Consider the following 12,733-nt stretch of genomic DNA (forward strand, 5'->3'; position numbering starts at 1 on the left):
TCTCTGCTGTGTCCTCAGAGCTTAGAACAGGATCTGACACAAAGTCAATGTTCAGTAAAGTCTTGTTGAAAGATGGATGGATGGATGGATGGACGGATGGATGGGCAGGTGGATGGATGGATGGATAGATAGATACGTGGATGGATGGATGGATTGATGCATGGATGGGTGCATGGATAGACGGATGGATGCATGGATGCATGGATGCATGGATGGATGGATGTAGAGATGAATGAATGGATAGATAAATGGAGGAGTGAATGGAAGAACGGAAAGCTGGATGGATCAATGGCACGCTACATCATTGGAGATGGTTTGATGCAGGGGAATTTCAATGAAGGGATGGATTGATGAAGGGGTGGGTCAACTGAGGCATGGAGGGATGAAGAGGTAGAGAGATGGAAGGATCAGTGAATGGGTGGAAAGGTGGATGGATGGATGCAGCATGGGCTTGACTGGATGAGGGCAAGAGTAGGGAGCGGCCTGGACAGAGCTGAGTGGGCTTGCCTTCTGCCCTCTCAGCTGGACTTGCAGCCCTTCGGGGCCACGTGCATCTTCGGTCCCGGGCTGCTGAGCTCCGCCTCCACGGTGTAAAGAGGAAGGACACACACGGGCTGCAGTAGCTGCTGTTGGAAGCATCCGCACTGAAGGAGAGGCCCCGGGGAAGGGACGTGGCCCACCGGGGTGGACCAGGTGGTAGGTGCAGGTGCTTCGGAAGTGGACCGCAGCCCCACAGAAGGTGAAGTGATGAGGGTCTCCGGTGACCATACAGGTGCCTAGAGGGCTCTGGCAGCCCCACCGGTCACCCCACAGCCCGCAGACATCCCCAACAGGGCAGCAAGCTGGGCTGTCGTGAAAACACTCTGCTCTGTCCCTGCTGCAGCAGTGGGGGTACCATTCTAGCCAGCCAAGTTCTCCCACCTGGAGAGAGAGAGGCCACATGAGCATCTCCTGCCCAGGCGGCCGGACCTGACCGGGCACAGTGGAGCCCTGGAGCAGGCAGAAGTGTGGGCCTGGCAGCTGGACCCGAAAGAGCAGAGACTGAAGAGCTGGCTCAGCATGAGGATGGTCAGGAAGGGAAGGTGATGCTCAGAGGCAACCACAAGGCAGGCCTGGCACCCGTGATCGGCCCAGGCAGCAGCAAACCGTGATACCTGCTTCCCTCCGCACAAAGCACAGCCCATCGGGAGAGCTGTTGGGAGTAGGATCTTGGCATCTCTGGGCATCTCAGGTCAGGCTCTCCAAGGGGGGGAAAGGACAGCCAGTCCCCTTGACAGGGAGGCAGGGAAGAACACAAGGAGTCATAGAGTCCGCCCAGAGGTGGGATTAAAACGTATGCCAGTCAGTAGAATGCCAGCTCCAAACCCATCAGCATGCATCCAGCTGGAGGCTGGAAAGAGGATCTGGAAGCCCCTGTGACGCCAGGAGGTGGGGGCAGTCAGGAGTACAGAAGCGTTTCTGTCTGCTAACAACGGGCTCGCAGATGAGTGCACACCCCGCTCAACCATGACTCACCACAGAGGGAAGGATTCTTCCAGAGCCCAGTGGTGAGCCCGACATGCGTCTGCGGGGCCAAGCAGAGGGTGCGGCCACCGCCCTCTGCGACACACAGATCCCTGACACAGCTGGACACTCACGGGTCCGGGGTGCGGGAACCAGTACCTCCTCCCCGCTGACGCCGTCTGCCCCCGGTCCCCCCACGCTGGACAGGCAGCCCACAGCCATCCCCATAAGCCTTGCTTGGCAACGTGGGTCCCGGTGTCAGCACTGGGGTCACGGTTGAAGCTCCCGCAGAGCCCACAGGGGTGACCCGCATGGGGCTGTGGCAGGAGGAGGGGAAGGGGGAGGCTGTAGGTGACATCGGGGCTGAGCCACTGGCCACAGTAGGACTGCAGCACGGGGCAGAGGTCGTTCCCGTACACAAGGCTGCCTCCATTCAGGCCCACGGGGAGGCTCACCGTCTCGCTGTTAGCCTGAGGGGCGGACAGAGGAAAGGAAGGTTCAGGACAACAGGGCCAAGTTCATTTGGGCCCAGTACCGCTTGGCACATGGTAGGTGTTCAAATGTTCAAATACATGTGAAGTATTCCTCAGTGAGGGGGGCAAAGACAAAAGTGTAATGGTGACCATCTCTCGTCCGGTCCTGCTCAGCCTTCTTTGCCCTTTCTCTGGGTTTCCTTGGGGAACCACCCCACCAATCCAGGCAGTGGGGAAGTTCACCCCCACCCCCCTAGCTTCCAGCACCCGACCCAGCCCCAGCAGTCAGCTAGTCCACGTGACTGGGCCGGTGATGGTCACATGACTCGAGCCGGGCCAATGAGCGACAAGCCCTGGGGCTTCAGAAAGCGGTCCCCTGTCCACCAGCACTTGCTAAACTGGCCACCCTCTTCGTGGGGCCGCATGCGCTGAAAATGAAGCCACCGCAGAGGAGAGTAGGGCCCAGAAGTGGGCCCAGATTCTGGACACATTGTTTGAGCACTTGAATCCAGCTGTGCCTGAAGCCAGAGACTTTTTGTTTTCAGTTATATAAACCAATAAATTCCTTTTTCGTTCTTACGCTGATTTGAGGTGTGTTTCTATTATTTTATTTTACTTATTTTAATTCTTTTAATGTCTATTTCTGAGACAGAGAGAGACAGAGCATGAGCAGGGAGGGGCAGAGAGAGAAGGAGACAGAACCTGAAGCAGGCTCCGGGCTCCGAGCTGTCAGCACAGAGCCCGCCACGGGGCTCAAACTCACAAACCGTGAGATCATGACCTGCATCGAAGTCAGACACTTAACCGACTAAGCCACCCAAGTGCCCCTGTTTCTGTTATTTTAAACTGACTGTGTTCTGATGGATATAGACAGAAGAGTAAGTATCATCAGAATAGAGGTAAAAATGAGGAAACATTGGAGGGAAAATTTTTTCCCAAGGGCCTGGGATTCCTAGAACCCACATGTCCCCAGCCAGGCCTGGGCTGTCCCTCTGGAGGTGGACCCCGTTCTCGTTAACCTGGATAGACACCTTTCAGATGAGCATGATGGGGCTCTGGACCTGCTCCTGCCCGCGCCCCCTCCCCCAACCCCAGTTCTACTCTGAAAAAGGGCAATGAGCCAGAGGAGCCACAGGACTCAGCAGATGGATACATGGGTGCCTGGGAACTCAATAGTCCCACCGTCGAAGATGGTGATGTGTGAGTGCCCAGATGCCAGAGGGGAGCAGGTGGCCCGTGAAGATGCCCCTCAGGGTCCCACACTTCTGCCCAGACCCACAGGAGGAGGGGGAGCCCATGGTGTGGTTGGGCAGTGGCAGAATCGCTCCCAGTGCTCCCCAGCCCAGATGGCCTCCCTGGCTACATGGTGCCTGTCCCTGTCTCCCATGGAGCAGCCACACTGGACAGGGGACACACACTCGGTGACATTGAGCCTGAAGCTCGTGTCACGCTGGCGCAGAGTCAGGCAGCTGTCGGGCAGGGCAGGCTTGGCGTACGAGCTGGGACATGTGAGAAGCCACAGACCTCGTCGTGGCTGTTGGGAGGGCAGGCCAGCTCTGGAGGGACACAAGTCACAAGGACACCGATTCACTGCCCCAAGATCAAATTCTGTTGCCTGCTGTCTCTCCAGCACCCAGCACAAGACAAACCTCCGTCAATATTTGTTGAGTCAATGAACGTATTGAGGCCCCTCTCTGTAGTATTTATTTGTTCAACTTCGAGTACCTACTATACGCCAGGTGCCAGCCTCTGCCCGAGCTTACCTGTACCTTCCCGGACTCTGAGCCTCCATCGTCACCTTTACCCAACCTGATCTACGGCGTCCCAGTCATACCAGCCGTGGGGCTTAGGTGCTCACTGTCCTCCCGCCCCGTAAACACCGGTGCCCCACCCACTCAACAGGTGCGGCCCAGCACATAGCAGCAGGACCCCCCCGGGTTGTGAGGTTTGCGCCATCAAAGGTGCGGTGGTGGCGGTCCCCTGACACCTGCCTCTTGGGACTCCACGGTGCCAGGCCCCAGCGTGCAAGGGGCATGGAGCTCCATCTCTGCCAGCTCGGGGGCGACAGTGACGTGGTCCCCTTTCCTTGTACTCACACAGCTGGCAGCAGAGGGGGCTCAGCTCTTAAGCCCCCACGGGCAAGACGCGGCCTTGCTGGGGACAGCCACAGAGAGCCCGGTACCCGCACAGAACAGGTAGCTGGTGTCATACATGCAGCCTCCACGACACAGGCTGTGGCGGGCCAGAGGCACCTCAGTACAGGGGCAGCTTGCCTCACAGACACCGACATGTGTCTGCCAGAGGCCGTTTTCAGGGCAGGATTGTTCTGCAGTAAGGAGAGATAGAAATCAGCATCAAGCGTTGGATTCAAAGCATTCTCCTCACCCCTCACTCTGACTCAGGTCAGGGTCAAGACCCCTCAGAGTCCCAGTACTGTGTTTTCCTCAGAACCACCCCAACATATACACCCCCACACACACGCACACGCACACGGAGTAGGGTTGTGTCCTCTCAGACCCCAAAGCAAGAACAGATGTTTCTGTGCAGTGCACAGCCTGTGCAACTGTACACAGTAGTTCTAGACACAGCGCCCACCCTCCTCTTCACTATCTCCCTCCAGCTCACCACCAAAGCCAGGACAACACCAGGCACCCACAGGGATGTCAGTAGTTTGACAGGCCCAGGCAAAGGCAGCCAGAGCCTGACAGCGAGGCTCCCGTTGGCTGCACAGTGCTTCTCCACACAGCTGTCCACGAATGGGCCCACAGAGGTCGAGGCACGGGCTGCAAAGGGGCCCGTCAGCTCTGAGAGCTGCCACAGGCCCTGGGGCCTGCATACGTAGCCTTCCTTTGGGCTGGGCGTCTGGACCATTCAGAGCTGCAGAGTCCCACCTCCTGTCAGCTGGCCTGGAACAACCCAGGCTCCAGCTGGGGTGTTTCCAGGGGGGGTCAAGGCCTTGGGCCCACACGAACCCCCCCCACCCCCCGCGACAGCGACCTCAGCTTCGGGTACCACAAGTTCCAGGCACACATCCTGGATCCACAGTTCAAGGCCGGTGCCCGTGGCCAGGTGGGTGACTGAGTACCGTGTGTGGACAGCATGCCCAGCCTCAGGGACAGAGGGGGCAGAGGAAGCAGACACCCTTCCAGCTGTGGGACAGGACACAGCCCGGGGTCAGGGGACCTCAGCAGGTTCACTTCTGGGGGAGGTGTGGGCGTTAACAGCAGACCATGTGAAAGCCCCGCTCTGGGGAGTAGGTGCAGGTGGGCAAGGAGGAGGCTGGGCTGAGTCCCGGGCAGGCACTCAGTGGGTGTCCGGTGTCCGGGTGGTGACTGCCAGAAGGTGGGAGGAGAACCAGGAGCTTGGGGTCCTGGACGCAGGGAGAAAGTGCTTCAGGGAGGAGGGAAGGGTTGGGGTGTCTCAAGCCACGGATGGCCAAGCAGGATGTGGGCTGAGGATGGGCCACTGGGGGGACGGGGTGGGGGGGGCTCATCAGGACTGGTCTGGCTGGTGTGAGCTTGAAGGCAGACAGAAGCCCGAGCAGAGAAGCGTCACAGAAGGGAAGGGGAGGGGTCGGAGGCACTGAGCACAGGTAACCCTGTGGGGGGTTTTGCTGTAAAGGGTTTCGAAGGCAGGGGGTAATCGCTGGACGGGGTGAGGGATCAAGGCAGGTTTGTTTGGGTTTTTTTTAACAAACGTAAAGAAAATGTTTAATGTTTATTTATTTTGGAGTGGGGAGAGGTAGGGGCAAAGAGAAAGGGAGAGAGAATCCCAAGCAGGCTCCACACCGTCAGCACAGAGCCTGACGCGGGGCTCGAACCCACGAACTGTGAGATAACGACCTGAGCTGAGGTCGGAGGCTCAACCGGCTGAGTCACCTAGGTGCCCCTAGGCAGGTGGGACAAATCGCAGCCTGTTGGAACAAGGTGAGAAGGATCCAGCAGAAAGGGGCAAACTGCGGGTGGACCCAGACCAGTGTGCATCAGAGTCCCCAAAGTCTGGCTGAAACAGACTGCTGGGCCCCACGGAGTGGTGGCCCGGGGTGGGACCCATTCAACAAGTCCCCAGGTGTTGCTCATGCTGCGGTCTGGGGACCCCACTTCGAGAACCATCGACGCAGAGGCGAGAGAACAGAAGGATCTCTGGGTGAGACCCGGGAACGGTCGCAGGGATGGAGCTTAGTCAGGGACCAAGGCCACCGTCACCACAGCTGCTGGGACTCAGAGGGGGCCCCAGAGGGTTCCCACTGTGTTTCCCAGCGAAACAGGAGGCGAGACTGTGGCAGCGCAGCTGAGAGTGGGGTTCGGGAAAGGAGGTGTGAGTGCTCATCCAGGAGAGGCAAGTGAGGGTAGCGGGGAGCTGGGCAGGTGGCCCCTCAAGTTCACGATCACAGATGTGAAGCCGGCCCAGGGGCGAGTGCAAGAGGACAGGGGAGCCGTCTGAAGTGGGGTTTGCCTGATGAGCGGGAGGGAGGGGAGGGTGCCGGCCGGCCAGAGTCACAGAGCCCGGAACTGGAGAAGGAAGGGCGCGGGGAAGCAGCAGTAGGGTCAGTGGGTCCGTGGGCTGGATGGCCAGTGAGGTCGGCCAGTGGCTAGAATCAGGGGCAGCCAGAGACTGGCTTGTGCCACAAGGAAAGCGGCGGTGAGTAGGGGTGAAGCTGAGGCTTTGGAGGGCTGCCCTTCGGGAGGGGCCGCGAGAGGCCTGTGGTGAGGACCCAACCCTGGGAGGCTCCACGTCTCCCGTGACCCTCTGTCTGCCTCGGGAGAGTCCGCCGTGCGATTCGCCATCCGCCCACCGTTCGTCCACCTGTCCGTCTGTCTCCCCGACTTCGTCTCACCACTGCTTCCTTCAGGCTCTTTGACAGTCCGTCCCTGTGATGCCCATTTTCCCACTGTGCCCGTGGCTCCCTGGGTGCCCCTCCTTGCTCCACTCCTTGCCCAGCCCCCAGCCTCACTCATTCACCAGCCCGTGTCCTGTTGGGCCTCGGGGTCTCACCACCACGTCCTGGCCGTGGACCACCCGCCCCACGAGGGTCTCTGGACCACCCGCCCCACTTCCACACGGACGCGGACGCCAGGAAAGCAGGGCCAGGACAGCCTGACAGGGCGGGAGCTCGGCCGCTTCTCAGCAGTATATGCAGACGTCCCGGTCGGGGGGGGGGGGGGGGGCGGAGGGCACCCGGTGGCGGGAGGGGCCGGCAAGGGAAGGGCTGTGCACATGCGCTTTGCCGACCTGCCCGCTTCAGCCAACAGTGCACCCGGCCTTCCCGCCCACGGTGGCACCGGTGGCTACAGGCATTACTGTTCCAGAAAGAGGCACAGAGAGGCAGGAACTGGACTGTGGAGAGAGAGGGGCTGGGGCCCGGACTCCAGGTCCTGAGAGAGGACAGGACAGGGGCACCCTGACTCCTGGATTGGAGAATGGAATGGGTGGGGGGTGTGGACCCCTGGTCCTGGAAGAGGAGAGGGCTGCGGCCTCGGGCTCCTGGTGCCCGTGGGCTTGGACCCGGGAGCAGGCAGGTCTGGGATAAGAGCCCCCACCGCCTCACCACTGTAGGCACAGCCATCGGGGACCACAGAGGTGTCGGTGCGGCAGGCCCAGTACCCGGGGAGGCCACATTGCTGCTGTCTGCCACCGACGGGACGTCGGGGGTCCCGGATCCTGGGATGGCGAAACAGTCCCTCTGCTGGCCACTGTCGAAGCCCACGTGGTGTGGGATTCAGGACAGGGTCAGCCAGGCCATTTCCTCACCCTGAGGACCCTGGGCAGCCGCTGTTGGTTCCCCACCCACGTGGGCAGCCATGCCCAACCCCCCCCGCCCCGGGCCATCGTGGGGCTCCCACCGCTGGCCACACCCACGGCCTACTGGATGTCCTTGTAGAGAAATAGCACCCGGGAGGCACCGCTGGCCATGGAGCACCACCTGGAAGGTGTTCACCTGCAGCGGGGAGTGTGGCCTACAGCCCCGCTCCTCAGCTGGGCCCCATCTGCCCCTCGGAGCTGGCTTCTTCCCGGCTCCCCCCTGTCCCAGTCCCCTGTCCACGTGGGCCTCCCTCTCGCCTGCCCTCCTTCTCTATTTTTCTCTCTCTCTTTTTGCCTCAACCCTCCCTTCCCCCAACCATCTATCCTATTCTTTCACCTTTTCTCACTCTCTGTCTCCCTGCTCTTGCTCTCTCTCTCCTTCCTTCTCTATCCCTCTCCCAGTCTGTGTCTTTCCATCTCTCTGCCACCCATTTTCTCTCTCTCACGGTGCCTCTGCTTCTCCTCTCTCTCTCCATCTCTCCCCATGTCCCTCTCACTTTTATCTCTTGCTCTTGCCCTCTGTCTGTGTCTCCCACTTGCCAGAAATCAGACTCTTTCCCCTGGGGGTGGGGCCAGAGAGCCCCAGCCTGGGCCCTTCTCCCCTCCCCCATCTTCACCTCCATCCATCCCCGGAAAAGGGAATCGGGTCCCAGGTGGCCACGAGCAGGGCTCCTGGGCTGGGAGACACGTTGGGGAAGGCGTAGGCCAGATCTTGGGGGCCTGCTATAGTAACTTTGCCTGTGATTCTGCAACATACACAGCCCTGACTCGACGTGGACCCATCTGCCCAAGACGGGGCCACAAAGGCCTGGCCCAACTCCCAGGGAAATGCCTCAGGTGGGAACAGGGCCACAGCCTCCCCAGAGGACACCAGCCCATCGAGGCAGACCTGGGGGAGGTGGGAAAGGAAGAGTTGGGCTGGGGATGGTCATCAGGTCAGGGACTGGAGGGACAGGGCCCAGGGCCCAGAAAGACAGAGGAAAGGAGCAGATACAGACAGGATCAGTCAAGGACCTGTGGTCAGGGGTCAGGGCACTCACACTGGCCGTCCCGTGCATGACCTCAGAGAAGCCATCATCTGTCCTCTGAAGGGAGGGCCTCATCTCCATGCTTCAGCCCATAAGGGCGCAGGGGCAAGGTTGGGGACATCGTGACCTCTCAGAACTCCCAGGGAAGGGTCATGTCCCCTCAGTCCCCAAGGGCAGGGCTCACCAGATTGGGAGCATGTCCCGCCTCACCTCTGATCGCCTCGCTCCAGGTCACCTGGCTCTGCGCGACCGAGGGGAAAGGGGGTTCGGCCAAAAGCTGGGGTCCACCTGCCACAGCTGACCTACCTCCAGAGCCCTCACTGCCCCCTGCCCACCAGCAGCAGCCAGAGCATCCCCATGGTGGCCTCGTGTACTGGGTGGCTGCAATGGCTTATCCCCAGGGCTGAGGTGGGGGCCCGGGAGGGGGCCGAGGTGGGGCTGGGGGGACTGTCAGTTCTGCTATCCATGGTTCGTGGATCCAGCAGGCCTAGGAAGCTCCCAGGGATCCTGGTCCTCATCGGGTCTGGCCGGGGCTGGGCCAGGCCTGTAGGTGGGGGTGGGGCAAGGAGAGCAGACAGATGGTTTCCAGGCCCTCCCAGGGAGCAGGGTTGCCCCAGGCCCCAGGGTGCAGGAGGAGCTCCCCACTCCATTAGCAGGCCTCGGCATGAGTCAAGCGATCCGCAGACAGAGAACTGGAGCTCTGCTGCCTGGGGAGCTGACGATGCAGGGGCTTCTCCTTCGCTGGACCCCGCCGGCAGTGGGTGACAGACCGTCTCGCAGCCTCCCGGGACCGGAGCCAGCAGGTGAGGACAGACGGTCAAGGTGTGCACCTGGGGAGATGGAGCGGCTGCAGGCCCGACACGGGGCCCACAGGGGGCGTCTGCAGAGAATGATGGGGGATTCTGTGGTAGAAAATCTCAGATGAGCATTTGGGAGCATGACTGGGGGACATACCGGCCGAAGGAGAGGTGCACCTGGAGGGTGAATGAGGAACCAGCAAAGGGGGCTCGTGCTGTGCACCTTGGAGACCGGTGGGGGCTGCCTGGCAGGGGAGGTTCTGAGTGAGGCAGTGGGGACCCCATTGTCAAAGTGGGGGGTCCCTGGGACACTGCTGTAACGCCCCAAATCGAAGCCAGCCTTCACCTGGTCAAACCAGGTGGGACAGAGGGGTGCTTATACCAGGCCCTGATCTGAGTGGACCCCTCACCTTCCCCCCCTCTCTGAGGAATCTCGGTTAAGGCCTCCCATCTATGTCCCCAGAACACCCCAGCATGGGGCCCCCGGGACCCCTTGGGAGCAGTGTCCAGGCCTGGTCAGCGGTGGGGGGTGGCTGGGAGTGGGGGCACTTCTGGTCACATTCCCAGCTTTGCCCCCTCAAATGCACCACCTAGAAGAATGTCAAACCCCACAGCCCCTGCCTCCTGGCTTGTACGAGGGTTAAGCCAGCATTTCCCAACGTGTGGCTCCTGGGCTGCAGTCCGTGCAGGAATTCTGGGAGTGCATAGGAGAAAGTGAGGAAGCATTGGTTATTAGTTTACTCATATTTTTCAATCTAATATTTTGTATTTATGTTGAAAAACATGCCACTGCCACACGAAACCTACAGTTTTAGAAATATCGCCACTAAAGTCAAGGCTAAGTTGGAAAAAGAGAAAGACAAAAAGAAGGAGAAGCAGAAAGACATGATCTAAATAAAATAATACAAGTGGGACCAGTGGTATTTGTTGCTGGCCTGCCTCCCCCAAGACACCCCCAGAAGAGCAGGGTTTTGTCTGGTCTCCAGTTGTGTCCTCAGTGCTTAGAACCGCGCTTGCTTGGCACGTAATACGTGCTCAATAAATACTAGTCGAAGGAAGGAAGGAAGGAAGGAAGGAAGGAAGGAAGGAAGGAATAATACAAATTAAGAGAACCACACTCAAATGTCTGACTTTGAGGAAATAATGAGAGAACATACATAAAACCCTTGGAAGCACCCAGACATAAGTGCTAAAAAATATTCATACATACACTTATTATTATAAAAAATTATTATTATGTACAAGTGCACCAAATAGACATTCTGGGCAAATGCTGACTGGCTGAGCATGAAAATCAAGATATGGCCAGGGCACCTGGGTGGCTTAGTCGGTTGAGCATCCGACTTCGTTCAGCTCAGGTCATGATCTCACAGTTTGTGAGTTCGAGCCCTGCATCAGGATCTGTGCTGTCAGCATGGAACCCACTTCAGATCCTTTGTCTCTCTCTCTCTCTCTCTCTCTCTCTCTGCACCTCCCCCACTCATGCTCTCTCTCTCAAAAATAAATAAACATTTTTAAAAAAACTTTTAAATAAACAAATCAACTCAAATCAAGGTATGCCCAAAGCTGAATACCACCATCCTAGGACAAACTTTTGAGATGTAAAAGCAAATCTGAAAATATATTAAACATTTCTTGCTGTCACAGCCTTATTTTCCACAATCACAACAGGCAAATCTTTCAGGCTGAACACTTCAGGGAGGGATAATTTCCCCACTTTGTCAACTGCCAACATGCTCGTCCGGTCAATAAGTTTCTGTGGCGGTTCTAGAATGCGGGTCCCGAATTCTATCAACGGACTGAGAGTTGGGGTCGGTCTCTCTCTGCTCTTCTGAGTCTGGATAGGTTTGTGATGCCTTCGACCAACTGAGTCGAGCAGAGGGGAGGCTGAGGTGTAAAAGGCAGTGTTTGTGGAAAGGCTCACTGTGGAGCCCGAGACACCTGGGAAGTCCAAGTGTCCTGGGGTGGCCATGCTCAGAGGCCAGCGAGCTGATAGCTGAGCCTAACCTCTGAGCTGTTCCAGCCCCGGCACCAGACATGGGAATAAAGCAGCTCTCCTAGTCCAGTTTCCGTCTACCGACTCCTTCCTTCCCATAGATCTTCCAGCTGAGGGTCTGGACGTCACGGAGCAGAAACAAGCTGTCCCTGCTGTTCCCGTTAGACCTTCTGAACCACGGACTCCATTAGCATGACGAGATGGTTGCTATTTTACCCCCCACGATGGTTGGGGTGTTTTGTTATGCAGCAAGAGGACTGGAACAGCTGCTCACTTAATAGCTGACGCATTTAAATAGTATTACTTCTTCTGCAGAAACTAAAATCCGCTCCCTACTCCCACCACGCCTTGAACGTTCACAGTGATTATTTCCGATCATCGCAATCATTGTTAATCAGGGTGGCATTTTCCTTGTAAGAGAGCTGTTGTGGAAGACTGTACGTTCCTCCTTCCGCTGGACGGGGAGGAAGCCAGCTTTACAAACCACACGCGGGGCTTTCCACCCCAAGTCATCCAGAAGGCTTTTCTATATTTGAAAGCGAATATTCAGATAAAAAGTCTATGAGTGCAAACCCCTGCTTGTGTCCCGGATAGGGTTACACCCGGTGGGCCGAATAGTTCTGGCTCCGAGATGCGTGCCAATCACACAGAAATAAGAGTGTTGATCTTCGACTTTTCTGAAGACCAAGACCTCAGCAGAACATCAGAACAGTCCTGTGTTGTCATTAGTTTTCTCATATCTGCGTGGCTCCTTGGGGAGGGGGCGAGGTGGGTGGGGACAAGAGGAGAAACTGAGGCTCACCGACCCTCAGCAAATAAAGGAAACTGGTAAATGGCTATTGAGTGGGCGCAATAATGGTCGCAGAAGCCAGCGCCGCCCCATGGCTGGCATGGTTTCAGTACATCTGCTATCGGCTTTTAATGCCCAGACGTCCACTAGATCCGCTAGAGCAGGGCTGTGTCCCCTCAGAGCCCCAGGGCAGGCCGTGCCCTCTTCAGTCCCTTGCAGAGCAAGGTCATGTCTGCTCTGCCCAGCCCCTTCTGCCAGGGTAAGCTCCTCCAGGACTTGGCTCCACCTGCTCAGGACCCCTACAGTGGGCCATGTTCTCTCAGAAGCCCTGAGCTTCATAAAAC

This window comes from Panthera tigris, chromosome E2 (assembly GCF_018350195.1).
Source record: "Panthera tigris isolate Pti1 chromosome E2, P.tigris_Pti1_mat1.1, whole genome shotgun sequence".
Lineage (NCBI taxonomy): Eukaryota > Metazoa > Chordata > Mammalia > Carnivora > Felidae > Panthera > Panthera tigris.